Consider the following 19,358-nt stretch of genomic DNA (forward strand, 5'->3'; position numbering starts at 1 on the left):
CCTTAAAGGAAAATGTATGGGATGAGGGAGGAGGGAATTAGCAAAAACCTGGCACTGCATTTCAAGACCCATGCTTTTATTTTTAAACCGCACTCGCTGAAGTCCTGCTTAGCCTTAATAAATAAGTTTCTCCAGCCAAATCTTTGATGTCATGCCTGAAGATTTAGCTTCACAACTCTCCCTCCATTTAGTGGAAACCTTTCAACTAAATACACATGCATCAAGCTGATGAAGCAAATGTTTAGTTTAGTTTAGTTTATTCATTTAAGGCCCAATCCAAAGCACACTGTAGTCAACAGAAATGCAGTCAAGAGTTTAGTGGACACTGGACCATGCCATCAAGAAAAATGTCTTTATTAAACACATTCCAGAAATCAGGGGAATATTTAGACAAGTTTCCTTACTTACCCTAAATTCCTCCCTGTCAACACAAGTATGGACTTACACCTCATGTTTTGGGTTGGGTGTGTTGGTGGTTTTTCTTTCGTTAATATTTTTACAAATCAAAACTGAAGAAGCAGATGTTCTGATGCTGAAAACCATGCAGTAACAAAGACTGCTGTGTGCTAGATAATCACAATATGCTGGTAAAGATATACAGATGCAGGCAATGGAGAGGTGCAGGCTCTAGATGGCTGATACAGGGCAGGTAAATATCTTCCCCTTTCTTCATTTGTGCTATATTTTCTGTAGTCTACTTGAGGATCTTTATGTAGTCTACTTGAGGGTAAGGTGATTAAAATAATTATTCATGACTGCTCCTTGCACTATGTAGAAGGAACATCAGGAATGCTGAAGGTCTGCAGTGTTGTCTTTCTCTGTGGTTCAAATCAGTTTGTTATTCCTCAGTGCCTGTGCTAACATCTCATGTCAATGTACCCTGCTATGATGACGATGCTCCCCTAGGACCAGTCAAATGGACCTGCAATTACTCTTTATGTCTTCAAATTCACTAATTAGAAAGATTGTTTGGTGAACTAAATATTCTGTCTTTATCTCAATGATAGTACTGGTGTAATTCAGAAAGTCTGCCTTTAGATATAGTGTATGAGTTGCCACTAAAACTTGAGAGAAATCATAATACGAAATCAATAGGATAGCTTAGTTCACTCACTAGAAAGAAAAATCATGTTTCTCAGCTCCAGGGGTTTTGGGTAACCACATCTGTTAATATATGTAAAATGTTTTGCACTGCTCAAGCAAATGGCACCGTAAAATACATGTAAAGCTATTGTTAAACTCCAGGATTTAGATTAAACAGGAACTAGATCTGAACTGCCACTGGATGCTGTTCCCCAAAGCCAAACCTTGAGTAACTGCATTTTGCCAAGCAAAAGCTCCATCTCTTACCTTGCTGACTGTTCCCTGGGGACATAGGGCCCAACAGCAGAAAGAACTCCCAAGGAGGGCTTGGAGAAGATGTTCTGAGCTGCTCTCAGCTCAGTGCCACTCTTGTGTCTCTTTAATGCAGTGTGGTTACTTCATAGCCCCTGCAAGCTTTCCCACTGAAGATAAATAAGTCAAACAGTCAGGGAGAGACCTGTTAAAGCTCAGTGCTCCATCAATCCTTCGATGGCCCTAAGAAGACAGATGTAGAGGGTCTCTGCTGCTGCACCATGACTGTACTGCCCTCCTTGCTGCTCTGCCGGCATTGCCTCTCTGGACTTTATTAAATTGAAGAAATTCCTCCAACAACCTTGCAGTTGTACTTACCAGGTCTGTTCCTCCTTTGTGCCAAAGCTGCTTCCCCTTCAACTAATGGACTTTAGTAAGTCTTTGAAAAGGGCAGTTGGATTTAATGGCATGCAAATAAAACACATATAGAAGGACTGAGGAAAGCTAGAGCTGTACAGAAGTAATAAATAAGGCTATTATAAGCAACAAATAAGGCTTTTATTGTCTCATTTTCTGACCCAAAGAAGTGCAAACAGCCTCAGCATACTTTCATTTGATAAGCATCATTTCTTCTTTAAAACAAGGATTTTTTTATTCATCTTCGTATTACTTGTTATTTTTGCCATCCCCACAGCTCCTATTACATACAGGGGAAACTAAGTCAGGAGAGTGCAGATCAGCATTTGCCAAAACATCGGTCACCAAAACACATTTTATTATCTGGATTGCAAAGATCCCTGCTATCATCTGCTTCTCAGGATTTCACCAGACACCACAACTGACATCTCCCAAAATCAGGCTGCTTATTTTGTTGCCTAATATCAGGAATAGGTGATCTACGACTTCGCTTTCTTTGATTTCTCAAGATGCTTTAGGAGCAATGATGCCTGTATCCTAAGTCCTAGTACTGTCTGTGTTCAGCCTCTTTGAGAACCATTCAAAGCTGGAAGGAAGCAGTAACATTAATAATTTGCTTTCATTACTGTAACCAATATTTGAATAGGAATATGTGTTAAAGTGAAAACAAGGACTGGAAGCTTAAAACCTGTCATCCATCCACCCTTCCAGCCGTTGTGCTCCCAGGGTGTGCTCTTAATCCCAACACCAGTCTCCAAATCCACCACAGTCTTGGAAACTTGTCCTTTCTCTCCCACCCTTCTCATAAGGCAGCCTTACTGAGCTGCTGGGCATTGGCACTGGTGCCCTTCATCTCCCACACTGCCTGTTTTACACACAGCCAAGACATGGGATTCTTCTCTGCACGTCAGTTCTCCATCACCTCAAGGAGAGCTACACATTACTGAAGAAAAAGGAAATCCAAGGTGCAGAGAAAGCCTTGGAAGACTATTCAATCACCTCCTGGTTTTGCAACACCTATCTACCCTCCTTTTCCCCAAAAATCTGTCAAAAAAAAAATAAAAATCAGTGATTATGCTTCCTGGTTTTAAGCTGATTACTGTTTGCAAAGTCAGTAGTGGGAAAACTGGTTATCAACATACCATTTCTGATAGCTTCCCCATGGGAGAAGCAGGCATGGATACTGCTCTGCCAGCACTTTATTCTCACAGAATTGAACCCTGTGGGGTGCTGTGTTTTCTTCAAAAGTGCTGAAGAAAAACAATATCGATGGTGCTAAGGACTTGTCTGGAGGCATTCAGCACCTGGCAAGATCAAGCTACAAGTCATGCATCTCCTTCCTTAATAAAGATTGCTTATTTTCAGAGAAAAAAAAAAATAAAAAGAACAACTCCATCCCCAAAGTATGTTATCTTTGAAAAACCAATCTTCCTTTGCAAGACAGGCTGTAATTGAATCCCAGCTGAATGCAGCTGCAATTGGGGTGAGATGCCAGCGTCATGAACAGCATCTGGAAAACCACAGAGAACCACGAAGTGGAGTTGCATAAGCTAAGAAGCTCTCTAAAATATAAGCATGTGCATGTGTGTATGTGTGTGTGTGTGTGTTTGTGTGTAAGGGTTATAAATAAAATAGAGAACGCTAAACAGATGATCCAAGGCTGGAATAGCAGCAACAGAGAAAATGGCAGCTGAACCCTCAGCCTCCCAAACCCTCTGGCTCAACAAGCATCCTTCAGCACCTTGTGAAGATGACCCTCCTGCATCTTTGTTCATCATACCCTGCTTCTGAGTGAGAGCCCGAGACTGTTTACTTCTTCTCACCATCTCTCCAAGGGATATGATTCACACATTTTCAGATTTATTTGAGCAAAATGCAATAAATATGCTGCTTCAATTTTGACTGCTGGACTGTAGCCAGGGTTTTTAATGAATCTGGCCTGTGCTATTGAAGTGGTCCAGGATCTCAAAAGCTCTGGGCACTGCTAGATTATACACACAGACATACACACAATCTCCCCCCACCTCCCATTCCCCTGGGGCTCTCTGAGTCACATGCGACTGCAGGTTTTTTAGATTCAGCTCTGGTTAAAATTAGCAAAAGCCTTTATTATTCAAAAGGAGGAAGGTTTCCTATCACAGCTGCCGAGAACTGCCATATTTTTCTTGGATTTGCTGCACCGACCTATTATAATTTGGCTTTATCTGTTATTCTTTGTTTCCCTAAAAAATAGTAGCAAGGCTTGGTCCTGTCAACACTGAATTTTAATTAACAGCTCATGAAGATCACTGCATTAATCTGTAGTTGGACCATCATGAACTGTTTTTCTGTATAAGTGGCATCTCTAAGGTTTCAATCTTTTATAATAATGTTTTTTGTAACAAGGTGCCATCAGATGTCTGCTGAGCAAGACATTAGTTTTGCAAGCTGGACTGAAAGATGAGTTTCAAGCAGCTGTAAACACCTTGATTTAGTTAGCAGAGCAGGTGGCAAAGGGCTTTTGCACCAAAATCTGAAGTCAAATAACTCAAGTGTGGTTATATGAAGTCAAAAGCCAGATTCATTCAATTAACAAGCTGTGTGCATTTGAAAGGAAAACAAAAACAGGAAAATGAGTTATGATATGGCCCATGTCAACTCAGCAGGAAGGCTTTGGCCAGATCCCAGGAGACAGCAGACCAAAATTGCCATGACCCGTGGGAACAGGCCTGCTCTAGTAGAAATACTGTGCCACTGCTGGAGCTCCACAGTTCCTAATGGGTCCAAACCAAAGTGGAAGTTTATTGCCAGGGCCACATGGAAAAATCAGAGGATGTCAATTCTCCAGTGCCTCCATCTGCGGATAATTTGTTGAGCACTAAAATTCACAAGGAAAATTTTGTTTTAGAAAGATGATAAAGAGAACAAACAAAAGACAGGAAATTAAAATTTATGTAAACATAGGGGTTCCCAGAGCAACTATAAATGAGCCACATTGCATATATAGATGAAGACATAAAAGTTAATATCATGTGCAGCAATACCATACACCACGTAGGTACTCTTGGGACCATGTTACATTTGCTTCGGGACCCATCATTTTGAATGGTTTGACTTTTATGCTTTTAAAGCCTCAAACATAACATTGCCCTAATGCCAGGTGGGAATAGGGCATTTGCTGTTTATTTGTTTGTTTGCCTAAAAAGGGAAAAGACCATTTGAACAGAATGAGATGCAAGTCATAATTCTCCCATCGCGTATCAGAGACAAAAGTTGCAGCTTTCAGCCTAAAAATTTCTGAAGAGTTTTGCTGGGGACGTATTTCTCTACACTGATTTAGTACTCACAGGGTGAGATGGCAGAAATGAAGAACAGCTCTCCTGTTGAGACAGGGCAGCGTCTGTTCAAGCGATGAGTTACAGCACAATGCAAAGTGCAAGACTTTTATCTAAGTAAGTGTGGGAGGGCAGAAGGGATTGACTTAGCCATGTAAGTTTCAGATCTGAAATACCTAAACCCTTGGAAACATGCCTTCAGCTTGCTCTTCTATTTTTTGCAAGTGGTTATCCTGAGTTTGATTCTCTGCTCCCTCATGCAGTTGTTGACATCAGTAACATGGGTGTAAAATGTCACTAGATCAGAAGGCAGCCAGCATTCACCTTGCATTTGTATTCATGACTATACAAGGAAGAGGGCAGCAGCAGGTCAGGCCCACTGAGATCCACAGAGATTACTTTGTCGATGTGGGATGTTTATGTTCTGATGGGGTGTTTTATAATCGACTCTTAAAACTGTGCCGCAGCCTATTTTTTCTGGTTTCATGGCAGAGCATATTGGAACAGGTAACAGTTGTGGCTTTTCAGAGACAGGGTTTTTTTGTTTTACTTATTTTAGGCAAGACATTCCACCCCCCCTCTTAAGCTTTTTGCTAAAAATCTTTCAAGATTTCCAAATCTAAAGTGTTTGGTTTAGGATCAGACCTGGCACGCGTCCTCTGGGTTGTCAGGCCTGCTCACCCACTGGTGCAGGCAGCTACTTTAGTGCTGGTGCTTTCCGAAGCCACATAGCAGGGACTGCCCAGGAGCAAGTGCCCCCCCTTGCTGTCCACCAGTCCCAGCTTCTTGCCACAGCTTCTGATTTGTAAGACCATGACACGCGCGTCCATCACGAAACCTTCTATAGGCACCCTATCCATGTCCCCTACTGTAGTGAGTGGATCTTCACCAGCTGCCGGACACCCACCCAGCTACTCTCTCACTCCTATTCTTCCACAGGAGGAGAAGATAAGGTGAAAAAACATGTGGGTTAAGGTAAAGACAGCAACTGGGAAACATAACAGGCAAAACTTGCAATAGACATTGCGAGTCTCTGAAGATGTTGTGATTAATGTGTATCATTTCCAGGGAAAATGTGAGCTGTGGGAAGGAACAGGTACTGCCCATGATCAAGGTGCACTGGTGCAATGAAACCATGGCTTATACCCCTTGGTCATCAGCACCACCTACTGGCACCTTCATCTGGTGGGGGCCTCTGTCCAGCTCCTTCCTGACAATGCAAGGCCAGGCTATGTGGTGGCACCTGGGGAGTGGAACCATCTGCTTGTCCAGCCCCTGTGCTCCTGAGGATATGCACTGCTTGCACACATCCTGCCAATAACCCTGAGATGGTGGCTGTAATAGGGAATTGGGTGGGGGAATGGGAGGGTGAATCTGCATCTCCCACTGACCTGCTATGAGGTGGTGGGGAGATGCTTTGCCTGTGATTCATGTGGCCATACTTCTGAAAGTTGGATATCTGGTTCTGAGTTAGTCAATGTGGGTAACTCCAGAGGCAGTTAATCGTACTCAGACACAGGCATCTACCCCAGGTGGAGTGAGATGACCTCTGGAGATGTCTTCTGTCTGTTGGTCAGCTAAAATACTAAAATAGCTTGGACTTCACTGAGCAACTTGAAAACATTCTGAGTGCTTCCGTTTCCCATTCTGCTTCTTGTTCTTCCTCTTTTATTTACTTTCGCTGTTTAGTGATCTGCTCTGTTTCTCACTTTTTATGTCTACTGTGACTTTTACAGTGAGACCTCAGCCTTCATTGAAGCCAATGTTTCATCTAACTGAAAAAAAAAAAAAACAAAAAAAACCACTAGAGAGTAATATACTCTTTGTGCAAAAGTTAGGGTTTTTTTTCCCCAATTCACGTTCAGTTGAAATAGCTCATTTTTCTTGAAACGCAATTGAAATGTCATTAGTATTTTCATTAGCATGATGACTGATGATACAAGGCAGGCAAGTAGATTTGGGGACTAGGCTGATAGATTTTCATGATGTTTTTGTAAGTCTGCACTAAACACATGCCAAGTGGTTCCAGATAATTTAAAAAAACAGAAGACTTTTTTATTTTTCCCCTTTAACTCCTGGAATGAGAAACAGTCGCATGGTTATGCAGAAATAGCACAGCAAGTCCTGGAAATGTACAGCAGTTGCTAAACATTCTTTTTCTTCATTGAAACAGTTAATCTTCACCAGTGAAGATGTTTTACTGATTTGTCTTTGACACTGGGGCGGGGGGGAATGTCCCATCTCTGAGGATTCATCTCTGTAGATGAAATTACTCTTATGTTTGTGGGGAGGAGAGAAAATCCTGTGGAGAAACAAAGCTTAAGACCTAATCATAACTTAGGCTGCCTTTAGAAGATTTATTGAGAGGTTATGCTGGATTTAAGTGATACACGTATGTAAGCTATCATGATGGTTTTGCTTCCAGATCCTTTTCCTAACACTAAATGAACAGTGAAGAATGGATAAACAAGAGGAGAGAGGAAATGTTAAGCTTAGTTAGTTGTCTAATCATTCTGAGACATTTTGCCCTCTTTGCTTTTAGTTTGCTTCAAACACAGATGAAGCAAATTATGCACTTTGGGTGGCTTGTTCTTGTATCTACTGGATAGGTTACATATATTTGGTTGTTTCTTTTGTATATAATAGCATTTACGGAGCTGTGTCCCTTATTTCTTGTGTATTTTTCTTACCTGCAATTTTGAATTGCTAGGTTGTTGATTTTTTTTTTTTAAATTCTGGGGTTTCTAATGCTCTGTTTTCTAGAAGAAAAGAAAATGTATTCACTTCTTTATAATGCCAACCAAAAGACTGTTGTCATGGGACAGAAAAAAAAATAATCTTTCTTCTTAGGTAACAAATCTACCCTAAAGGATCAAGGGTAATTTCCAGCATTTTAAATTTACTGCACGTATACTTTGATGTCTTGCATTGCAGCCATTTTGCTTCCCATTCAGGGAAGAGCTGACAGGACATGTTTGTGCTGCTCCTTCGTGGGTGACAAGGGGATATTTACAATGATATTTCCCCACCCACAAGAGACTTTGGGACAAGCGAAAACGAAGGCTCAGGGCTCAATTCATTTGCCCACACGTAGTTGTCAGTTGTCATTTGAGATGCCTAGGATATCCTGCCTGGCCTCCAGCTGCTCTTGCAGAAGGGCAGAGGTCTTGCCTGAAGCCTTTTATCATATCTGCCAGCCTCCCTCAGATGTTTGAAATAGCTCGGGGCATCTCAAATACAACCAGGTGCCTGTATAAAGCTTAGACTCCTGGCCCAGGGATGTACCACCCACACTTGAGCCTCTCCATTTAAGTGGGAAGAATTTAAACTTGAGAGATGGTTTGGCCACAGAGCTTCAAGGGTGGATGGATCCTCTCACCTGAATCTGGGTGTCTACAACATAAGATTGCTATGTGAGTTAGGTTTCTCAACTTTCACTGTAGTCAGTGAAAGTTTAGACAACACTGCCTGGAAAGTAATTAATTTTGGACTAAAGTAAACCTCACTTTTTCAGATGAAACACTCACTCCACTCACGATGCTATCAATTTGATCTCTTCTGCTTGTCATGGCAGCTCAAACACATAGTTCTTATGTAGACGCTCATGTTACATCCATCTAAAGTTAGATGAGATGAACCCCACGTTCCTTCAGTTATTGAAAGAAAACACCATCAGGAACGTGTAAGTACAAATCCATAGATTTATTTTCACAAACAAATTTAAACTACTGAATCTGATTGAGCTGTTTTCCTGGGCAGTTGTCCCACTAAGAGAGAACAAGGCCCAAATGCCTTTTCATGCCAAACTGCTAAATAAAATCCCTTTAGACTTCTTCCTCCCAGAATACTAGTTTTTCTGCAAAAATTCCAAAGGCAGCTTTTGCAAACAATTTTCAGAAATTGGGACTTATCCTTGAGTAAATCTGTTCTGAAATATGGAGCGCTGAGCAAATAATCTACATTATCAACTTAATTTCAAGCATAAAGGTTGGAAGGCCTGTACTTGATGGTTTATTGAAGTTTACTGTTTTTCCTAAAGTTTTATGGCCTGACTAGAATCTCAGTCAGGGTCATAATTTCATCAAATTATACCACTGTTAAATCTTTAATTTTGGATAATAAAATTCTGCCACCCCAGGAAAGCAACCATAATTAAAGAAAATCTTTGCTTGTATCATCTTTACTCCTCCATGACAATATCTCAGAGTGGATGTTTAAAGGGAACATATTCCCACCCTGATATATCTTTCTGTATTTTGTCTGCCTGGTGTTATAAAACATGGGGATAGCGGTTCATTGGTTGAAGAACCTAAAATATCCTGTTTTGGCTCCAATAAATGTGAAAACTGAAGACAAGTTTGCACCAAAGCTGTGCAGAAAAAACACTCTGGAAATTTAGAGCGGCTCAAGCATAGACATGCAGCATTCAACTTGATAGCATAACTCCAAATGTCAGTGGTTAAGAGCATTTAGGGTTTTCCCAGTATGCTCTTTATTCTGGTTCTTGTCAATCTGCTTTTTCACACATGTCTGTAATAAGCGATTTCCCTCCTCCAGCTTCCTTCCAATCTTTTCTTTGTCTCGTATTTCCATTTCCCTATTTCATACCACTTTGCACTCTTCACCTCTTTAACCTCTTCTTCATCAGTCAGTTCCCTTCTTGTGTCTATAGTCCATGGAGGCATTCTCTGACCTTATTAGATGTGGTCCCTCTGCCATCCTTCTTATGCTGTTATAGGAAGCAGTCTCCAGCAAGAATGTTAATGAAAACCACTCTCTATAAAGTATTTCCTTCAGAATTTTCCTTTGAAAAAAAAAAATAGTAAACCTGAAGATTTTACACTAAAGTTCATATCAGAACAATGGCATATCACTGAGGTTTTTAACAAGATCCAAAGAAAAGGATGAGTTTCAGGAAAAAATCTGGTATCCAGACCTATCTGTTTTTCTCCAGAGTAACACTGAGCTGTTAAAATACTGTGATCATTTTCAGATATTTGACTTGTTTCCAGAATGCCATTAGAATAGGGCAACAATTACAGTCCTGTATACCATAATACTCGTTAACTTGTGTTGCTGAAGTTAATTGGCAATAACACAATCTTACCTATGTATCTGTTCAAATAGATTTCAGTTTTCATATTGCAGTCAATTGCTGTGGTTTTCAAAACGAAAAGTAAAAAATACCCCAAAATCTATTGATCTGAAACACAGAAAGGGAGAGAGAAGAACAATATATGCACCCCCAGTGTGCATTATTTTTCATCTCTAGTGCTGATTAAGCAAGCACTCATTTTAGTGATAAATCAGCATTAAAGTGGGATGGACTCAGATATTAAAACAAAGCCAGCACAAGACCTTCTAAAAATGAAACCTCCTCCATTACAGTCTACTAGATTGCAGAGTATGCAGGGACTTCTATTAAGTGCTGAGAATTTACTTCAAATGCATGTTATACTCAGAGTATTTCTCATTGTATGAACTGGGGCATAGCTTATTATCAATAAAAAAGAAAAATGAAAGGACTAGGCTGCCCAGGAGACAGAATGCTAACTTGGAAGACAGCAGTCCTGGATGCTGTTATCAGCAACATGTCCCTCAGCCCATCCTCATCCCACGTGCCCCCAGGTGCCTACTACCATGGATTAACTGCCTTCAGTTGCAGCTGCAGTGGGTAGAAAGGTATTGCTGGACTAAATTCGATGGTGAAGGTGCCTAACTGGTACTCTTTTCCCTCTGTGTAACAGGATGGGCAGCTGGGTTTGAGCAACATCCCTGGTATGGTTTACTTTTCTAACACAGACATCACCGCAGGACTACTTAAACTGGTGTAATGCAAATATAACATTTTTGTTAGAAACAGAAAATATCAGCTGAATTTGCATCTTACAGGTACTGTATTTTGCTAAATGCATACACAGGAAAAACAAAGCCTTACCATTTCTGAAGCAATACTGTACTGTTTTCTCTCAGCGGAGGTCTCTTACTCAAACTTGCTCAGCGAGATTTTTGCTAATTATGTTGCTAACTTCTCTTAAATTTCATCACTTTTTGTACACTGGATGTGCCTGAAAAATGACTCCATCATGACACCAGCCCAACCCTTGTGTCTTATTGTCCTACCCCCACTAGCAACATGACTGTTGTGCCTGTGCTTCATGCCAGCAATCTCCTACCAAAGCTGTCAGTGTCCCATTTAATCTGTGATAAATATGAACTGCTCCCAACTCCATTTGCCTAGGGGATATCAGCTCTATCTGCCACGCTTGAAAATTATTATCCCTGTTGTTAAGAAAAACAACAACTCAAAACACCACCCTTGACTTTTCTCATTACTTACAGACTGAAATTTCCCCATCTGTCTTTTCTCAGCTGTGCTCTTGAGAAAGAAATCCTATCTTCCCTTTACTTCCTCCCCAGTGAGCATAGCCTCATCCACTATGGCAGCTCATCTTAGTGTGACTACTCATCTCTAGGTAGTTCCTTGCTCCTAGCTGCAGGTCTTTCTGCTTCTGCCCCTCAGCATAGCTAATGGGTTTTTGTGCCTTTAAAAAGGGCCTTTTAGCTCACTCTTCTAGCTAACTATCCTCCATCAAACACTTATCTTTCATTTAACTGCTTTAAAAGATTTTAATTTTTCTTCTAACCCATCTCTGAGAGAATTCAGTTCTTCATCACTGTGCATTAAATGATTCATTCACTGAGATATTTAATGGCAAATTTCATTTCTCCAGCACCATAGGTTTCTCTCTCTCTTGATTCTGTCAGTCTCCAGCAACTGTAAATGGTAACTTTCTGCTCAGCTGGAAGTTTCAGTCTCTGGGCAGGAAAAGCCTCTGACTCTGAACCCATCAGCAATCCTCTTTATCTTAAATCTGTGTTCACAAGGCTTGGGATCCTGGACCCTTTGACTCTGAATTAGTCTTTTGAACTTTGGAGTTTTTCTCTCATTAAATTTATTGATTGCTGTCACCAGTATATAACTAACATGTTCTTCTACTTTGATCCAACTTCTGGAATCCTCACCCACTTCCTGCCGTGACAAAATTTGGTGGTTTCGTCCATGACATTTTCAAATCCCAGTCACACTCTGTTTGAAGGTCTGGGGCTTGGAAAGGGCATGCGGAGGGGCTGGAGGAGATTGGGCAGGAGCAAACTTACAGCCCCCTTGGGTTACTGCCTTGTACTGCCCTGGAATATGAATTGTTTCCACCAGGTCCGTTAAATTATCGTCTTTGAGTACATGAGGGACTGAGCTTCCAGACACACCTGACTTCATCTGCCATGACTGAGGCTGCACCTCAGCTATTCCTCAGTCCCCTGAATCAGACACCCTCTGGAGAATGAGGGAAAGGAATGAGATAGAAGATCCATGATTCTTCCTGTACCACTGCAGGAAAAAGCAATCCCAAAGCAGACCCGAAAGGCAAAGCTCAAGACTCCATCTCCCAGGTAGTCTAATTCATTGCAAATATGGGCTTCAAACAGGCAAGAGACTGGCCTTTTGAAATTTCAAATTACAGCTGATCATCCTCTTAGCCAGAGGGGCAATGGTGATCTGTGGCTTATCTTGATGATGAGCAAAATAGCGCTTCCTTACCCTTTCCTCCTTGGGTTTAGATCTTTAGTTCTTTCATCAGGTAGCTACGTTGTTTTCAAACATTGGATAGCTTTGTAGGCTGCAGATTCCTGAATCCTACAGCTCCACAGAGCCCTGGGACCCACCTCCCACAAGTGGAAGATGATCTGAAGCCTCAATAGACAGCCCCAACGCTGTATATAGCAACAGCAGCTGCTCTGCTTGTTGAAGTAATGCCCTGTGAGGCTTCAGGTATGCAGCAGTTGCCACTGTGCTCCCCATCAGGAAACACAATTATCTTCACAAAGAAGTGAAGAGTAAGACTTGCATTTCTTGAACTTGGGCGCAGAGATTCACTCAAGTAGAAACGAATGGCAAGATGCATTTAACCTCATTAGTTTCAGTAGGGATGACTTTGTGCAATCCATCAGTGTACAGATACATTAGGGGAACTAAACTATTTCCACATCTCATTTACATAATGGATGGGATGTGAAATGAGTCCTATGGAAGAGAAGCACCCTGGAGGCACTAAAGTTTATCACAATATGTAAGAGTTCTTTTAGATCATTGCATTAAATTTCCACTAACAAGATAACAAATTAATTGTCTGTATTACTGTACTAACCCAAAGCAGATAAAGTGTATGATTTCAGCAGAGGAAGGCAGCTGTTTAAGACAGCTTGGTGGTTAAAGGAGGAGGTAGAAGAGATTAGTATGTCTCCCAGCATTTGCATGCCATGATGCCAGTCCTCCTTCTGCCCCTTTAAGAAATCTGGTTCTTCTCTAATCTGATGTAGGACTTGAGCTTTATTAGTGAAGTGAGGGAGAATGAGTAAATCAACTGTATCAGACAAGCCTCAGGACATCTGGAAATTGATCATTCTGCAGAAATAAGCACTCTGTGTTTATTAGCTGGGAGTTCATCACTATCGCTTCTCTTTATCCAGTTCCTAAGAGATTTCAAAGCTATCATCATGGCATTAGCTCTTCTGACTGTGCTACTGCAGATAAAGATCAGAAGATCTATCTAATGATAGCTTTCTCAGTCTTCCTCTTCTTTCTCTAAAGATATCCTGATTAAAAAAAAAAAAAGGAAAATAGCTGGAATGAAATAAAGCAGACTCTGTGTCTTAACTTTTTGTGTGTTGGCAATAAGAATATTTTAAAATTATCATACAGGATCTTGGTTTTATTCAGGGAGACACATCCTGCAGAATAGAAAATCCCTCACAGAAGAGGTGTAATTTGAAGTTTCTAATGTGGTGGTGGGAAAAGGTATACGGTAAAAGGACCTAAAATCATAAAGCAGTGCTGTACATTGAAAGTACCGTTATTTTTAAATGATAATACATGTCATATAGAAGCCAGGAAAATGAATTCCGTAAGTTAGAAGGGTAATAATATTACCTTAAGAAGAATAATTACTTTCCTTAACTACATTTATCACATAGTAATTCAGTTCTCCCTTCTGGAATATGATGCAATGCCAAATTTTTGACTTATTTAAAATCAGCCTTAAGAGAAGGTTCACTCAGATACAAGGTTTCTTCTAGTTCTTCATTCAAAATGGAGGAGCTATCAAAATGCAAATAGCACGAGTAACTTTATGTCCAGATGCGCATCTCTGTACAGCTGCATTGTGTAGCTACATCGTGCAGAGACCCTGGGAGAAAAACTGACTCTAAGAGTTTTCTGATAACAATGGTCAGATGCATAAACAATTTAAGTATAGCTGTGGATCTCCAGAAATATGTGGGGAGTATGAAACCCAGTGCAATGAATTCTCTAAAGAAAATCTTCAGCTAGCAGAAGCTTTGCTGAGGTCAATTTTTTATCAGCTGATTTTCTCTGTTTTCCAATGGCAAATCAACATTTATTACCTCTTTTGAACTGGCAAGAGTTCCAGCCTGAGTGTACATTGTTCTAGATTCTGTATACAAATTAAAGAAGAAAAGCTGGATATTTTTCCATATTGAGTACAAAATGAGACAAAATAGATTAATTTGATAATCAGAGTAAGGATGATTTAACAGTAAAGCAAGAATATCTAACCCATTTGTACAGAACCTAGCACAATGGAGCTAGACCACGTTATCTTGCAACCTAAGTACTTAATAACAACAACAATAATGACTAGGCCTTTAAAGCTAGTATATTAATTATCAGTCAGGGCTCATAAGTTGCTTAGCCAGTGAATGAAGAATTCCATACATCTTAAAGAAAAAGACTTGTCTCATATCAATACTGTGTTACCTTATACGCAGGTTTTCTGCCAGTCTGCCCTGAACTAGAAGAGTGCTTCTCCTGAGTCACCCTTTTAATTTGTTTATTATTTGATTTACTATTTACTCTATGATCATTAGGATTATTCATTTAGAATCATGCCATTATTGGTTTAGGTTCTTGATAATCTCCTTCATGTCTGCCTTTGTTTTTTGAAAGCTGTCCTTTCCCTTTGCCCTTTCTCATTAAGCAAATAATGACTGATTTCCTCCTTTGTTGTCCACTGCTCACTTGCATGTGTATGCAGTGTTGTCTGTGCTATTAGTAGGGCTCTGGAAAGTTAAGGTATAGGTCTTTCATGGGATGAAGCAAGCTTTAATTTGGAGGAAATCCACAAAGGCAATACAAAAACAGGCAGACAATAAGTAAGATCTGAATCAGGCCACCTGTATATACCATCTTGTTCTCTCTCTGGAGCAGGAACCAATGATAAAATACACTGGAATCACATATGTATCTGTCTGAATTTTAAACTCTGCCCTCCTGTCCCATGTTAGTGTTGCAGATGATTTATTTTTACCTGATTCAAAGACTGAACTGGGGAGTTCTCTTCTGTAAGGCCTTCTGAACAGAGAACCCCAAATGAAAATAACAGGTCCTATAAAGGTGATGATACCATGTCAGCAGTCCATCACTCAAGGGCCAGACCTTCCACTACTGCAGCGTGAATCACAGCCTTGTGAGCTGCACCTCTGCTGGTTTCCTATGGTGCCTCTGAGGCTCTGTTTGCATTTTGGTATCTGTGAAAGAAACCTGATGGCTCTTCCTTATTGTCCACTCCAGATCTATAAATTACTCCTGTTCCTCAATTTAGATGAGCATTTCAGTGGGGTGAGTGATACAGGCTGAAGAAACCAAGTGCCTTAAACAAAAGACAGATGGCTGAACCCATGATTCACCAGCAATGAGCTGCAGTTGGGCCATGTAGACTTTGAAGTAATTCATTACATTTGTATCTCTTCTGTAGGGGGAGGATTTTCCTCAGTGATTTGTATGACCTTGCTAAACCCAGATAGGTGGTAATTGAGCAGCAACTACTTCTTCAGAAGAAACAGAATAAAAATATTGAAAATATTGACTCACCCCTAAGGCAGTAAGCAGCACTTTGGTCTCTGACCTTTAAGCATCCTAGGGTAGTCAATAACCTGGCTGTTAGATGCTGTGCCTGACACTGATTTTGATCTGGGAGTAGTTTAACCTTGAACCAAGATCCAAGTAACCAAGGCAACAGGAAGTCAGCCTCTCCATCCAAGGACTGGGAATCCATAAATCAAGGTCCCTAATGCAAACACTGTGTGCAGGTAGAGATTTGAGAGGATAAGTGGTTTGTGAGGGATTACCTTTGAAAAAATGAATGACTGTCCCTTGGTATGTTGAAGCACAGCTTCACAGAGGCTTTTTTTTTTTATCAATAAAGGTCGACAGGTTACAGCTGCATGTTTTCATAGGGTTCTTTATATAGGCCCTTCAGTTTAATTAGAACCAGATGTGGAATTCATGACGTTGTTAGCATCATTATGTACCATCTACACATGCATGTATGTTTATGTGTATTGATACATGTACCCACATGCACACATTTCTTCTGCAAAAACTATATTCATGAATAAATAATGCTGAGGCTCAAACTCCATAGTGGTGTGATCCCATAAGCATAATTACCTAGTCAGATATCCCAGTTATTCTATGGGACACTGCTTTATTCAGTGTATAGCACTCACCTAATGAACAGCTATTTGGCAGTTGAATTTTCCTGTTGCTATTCAGTGTGTGACATCATATCTCATTTATTTCACATTTCTAATTCTTCATATGAATAGAAAAATGTTTCATGAATGCTGATAATTTTATTTTTGCAGCATTGCTCTTGAGATGAGGGATATATTATTGTTCTCATTTGCAATAGAGAAGCTGAGCAGAAAGACATTGAAGTTGGATACCATTTCAGGTGCTTAATACTGGATTTTAAGCTCTGGAAGGATGTGGTGTAAGAGGGAGAGACTCCTCTGCACATGTCCACCAATCCATGACCTGTAATACTGACTCACTCCTATTTCTGTACTCAGACAGGTTGTTGGTTGACAGTCAGATGAACATGAGCCAGCTTGTGCCCAGGTAACCAAGGGCAACAGCATCCTGGCCTGTATCAGCAACAGTGTGGCAGCAGGGCCACAGCAGTGATCATGCCCCTGTACTGGGTGCTGGTGAGGCCACACTTCGAATCCTGTGCTCAGTGCTGGGCCCCTCACTACAAGAGAGACGTTGAGGGGCTGGAGTTGGTCCAGAGAAGGGCAGCGAAGCTGGTGAAGGGTGTGGAGCATAAGTGTGATAGGGAACAGCTGAGGGAACTGGGCGGTTTAGTCTGGAGAAGAGAAGGCTCAGGGGAGACCTTATCACTCTCTAAAACTACATGACAGGAGGTTGTAGTGAGGTGGGGGTCAGTCTCTTCTGGTTAGGGAACAGGTGAACAAACAGGACATACACAAGTATATGGAACTTGACAGGGTGGACCCTAAAGTGTTGAGGGAACTAGTTGGCATCGTTGTGAGGCCACTCAGTTATTTTTGAATGGTTGTGCTGACTGGGAGAGGATCCTGAGGACTACAAGGAAGCAAACGTCAGTCCAATAAGGGCAAGAAGAAAGACTCTGGGAACAATAGGCTGGTCAGCCTCATCTCAACCCCTGGGAAGTTGATGGAGCAAATAATCCTGCAGAGCATTTCCAAACATACGAAGGAGAAGAAAGTGATGGGGAGTAGTTAGCCTAAATCTATGAAGATAAATCATGCCTGACCAATCTGATGTTGTTTATTTTGACTTTAGCAACACTTCTGGCACTGTCTTCTATAACTCTCTCATATACAAATTGATAAAATACAGGCAAGATAAATGTACAGCTGAAAACTGTCTGAACTGCTGGGAGCAAAAGATTACAATCAGTGTCACAGAGTCCAGATAGAGGCCAGTCATTATTGATGCACCCCAGGGTTTGCTAAGGTGGCCAAAATTACCTAAAATGTTCATTAATTACCAGGGTGATGGGGTAGAACGCACTCAAATCTGGAGAAGATACAAAACTGAGGGGTGGTTGATATTCCGGAGGGTCATGCTGTCCTCTAGAGGGACCTGAAAAGGCTGGAGCAATGGGCTGACAGGAGCCACACAAAGTTCAGTGAGGGCTAATGCAAAGTCCTGCACCTGGGGAGGACTAATGCCTTGCACCAGCACCTGTTGGGGGCTGGCCATCTGGAAAGCAGCTTGTCAAAAAGGCTCTGGGAGTCCTGGTGGACATCAAGGTGATCATGATTCAGCAATGTGCCCTTACAGCAAGGGAGGCCAACAGCTTCCTGGGCTGCATTAGAATCATTACCAGCATATCAAGAGAGGCAATCTTTATCCTTTATTCAGCACTGGTGAGGCCACACTGGAACACTGTGTTCAGCTCTGGGCTCCTCAGTAAAATAGAGGCATGCACATGTATGAGAGAGTCCAACTTTCACTTGAGCCCCACATCTCCTTAAACATGGTTAAGGGTCTGGATCACCTCTCCTGTGAGAAAAGGTTGAGAACTTTGGACTGTTCAGCCTTGGGACTGAACCTGGTACTGATCAGCCTGGAGAAGAGAAAGCTCAGGGGGATCTTTTCGATCTGCACAAATATCCGATGGGGGAGAACAAAGAAGATGGAGCAAGGCTCTTCTCAGTGATGCCCAGTGACAGGGAAAGAGGCAGTGGGCACTCAAACACAGGAGGTTATTTCTGAACCATATTTTACTGTGAGGATGACCAGGTTGGGCAGACAGGTTGTGGATTCTCCCTCCCTGCAGATACTCGAAATTGGCCAGTCTAGAGAAACCTGCCCTAGCTGACCCTGCTTAAGCAGGGTAGGAAGGGTTAGGTGGTCTCAAGAGGAGCCTTTCAACCTCAATTGCTCTGTGTTTTTTTGAATCTTCATGTAATGTAATTGCCAGACTCTGATGTGTTTTATCTGTGGCCCAGGTGCAGATTGAGATTTGAAAAGAGAAGGAATTTATGGAAGATTATCTTTGGAAAATGAATGGCTGTCCTGGGTATGTTGAAGCCCAGCATCAGAGAGACTGGGAGAGGTTTTCATAAGTTGTCAAAGATTCAATAATCTGCAATTCAATTCTGCACCCTAGCAGACTTCTGTGGTCTCATGAGCGTAGGGATACTGGATTTTTACAAAGCAGCACCTGCTAGGAGTTTTGTAAAATGGGCAAAAATTCCTGCAGTCTTATTGTAAAAATGTGACTGGGGCATTTTAGCTGCTTTTCCATCTGGTAAATTCATATAGGTACACATGCAATATGTATACACACACATGAACTCGCACAAATATTACATATAAATAGGTGCATACACATTCAGGAGTGTTAGAGATCTATTATGTAAAATTTTAATCCAACA

General features: G+C 41.2%; 1 protein-coding gene across 3 annotated transcripts in view; it reads left to right on the top strand.

The window, feature by feature from the left end:
- The window catches only part of SETBP1 (SET binding protein 1), a 261,348-nt gene that overhangs the window by 232,241 nt on the left and 9,749 nt on the right, over positions 1–19,358 (top strand). The window lies entirely within an intron of this gene.

This window comes from Pezoporus occidentalis, unplaced genomic scaffold, assembly GCF_034315485.1.
Source record: "Pezoporus occidentalis ecotype Australia unplaced genomic scaffold, CSIRO_AGI_Poc_V1 ctg166, whole genome shotgun sequence".
Classification (NCBI taxonomy): Eukaryota; Metazoa; Chordata; class Aves; order Psittaciformes; family Psittacidae; genus Pezoporus; species Pezoporus occidentalis.